The following is a 1,159-nucleotide window of genomic DNA, read 5'->3' as shown; positions in this document are numbered from 1 at the left end:
ATATAGAAAAGTCCAATACAAGACCAGGGTTGAAGGGGAAAACCAGTGAAAACCCTTTAAGGCATTAAAGATGTACCTTTAAAGTTATGTCAAAGAAAACAAACCTCAATCTAAAGCAAAATGTAAAAAAAAAAGAAGGCAAATTTACATTTGTGCATAAAAAATGTATTTGTTTCCTATAAAATAAAAGTTGACATTGTTGCAATGTTGAGGTTTAGCAAAAAGAGCTAGATAAAAAAGTGGAGGGCTAAAGTCCACAATCCATCCAAGTTTTCTTCTCCTCAAAGACCCAGTTTCTCTCTGACCTGCATGAGAGAGAAGTGGGTGGCTCTAATCAGCCGTCTTTCAGAAAAAACAGTTTTCCTTCGACTGTTTGGTTTCATCTATGACCTGCTGGACCTCTAAAAGGAGCTGTGGACTGTATTTTTAACCCCGTCTCATGGGGGCCTTCTCACTGCGCTCAAGCATGGTGCTGCTGGCCCCCATGGTGGGGGGTAACCCAGCGTGTTTCAGTCGGTGGACTGGTGGCTCGCGTAGCAAAAAGAGTTGCTCTAACGTCAAACCACATTGGCTGTCGGTGGTAAAAATAAACACCCTTGTCTTCATCGACAGGAAGTAAACCTGAGTCACTTTACTCAGACAGAGGACATTTTCCCACTAGATTTATAGTGTGAGACATTACCGAGTTGGTGTTTTAATTTGTAAAATAAACTACGGCTTCTGCCGAAAGGCTTGAACTTGTGCGTTGGCTGCTTTTATATTTTGTTAGTTATTTTATTTTGTTGTCATGCTGCCAGAAAATTTCTGGTCTCACGTTGAAAAGTGCCAGGGCCATGAAGATAAACCATAGCTTCATGACAATAGTTACATTTAATTCTACAACCTAAAAGTATAAAAGTCAAAACTGCAAAACACAAAGATTGAAACACTGTTGCTAAATAATGTTTTATGGTTGTATTGTAACGTTCTTTTACAAGTCATTTTTAAACCCTAAAGTTCAAATTTAAGACAGACGTGGATAAACCTTTTAGTTTTAACTTGTAATGCAGAAAAAAATGATGTAGTTATTATTATTGTTTAATATCTTGTTGTTTGATGTCATGTGTTATAAATGTATTGGGTTTATTTTTCACAGATTTTCTTAGATAAAGACGAAAAT

This window comes from Nematolebias whitei, chromosome 3, assembly GCF_014905685.2.
Source record: "Nematolebias whitei isolate Nwh7 chromosome 3, NemWhi1, whole genome shotgun sequence".
Taxonomy (NCBI): Eukaryota; Metazoa; Chordata; class Actinopteri; order Cyprinodontiformes; family Rivulidae; genus Nematolebias; species Nematolebias whitei.
Note: the sequence above shows the minus strand (reverse complement) of the source record.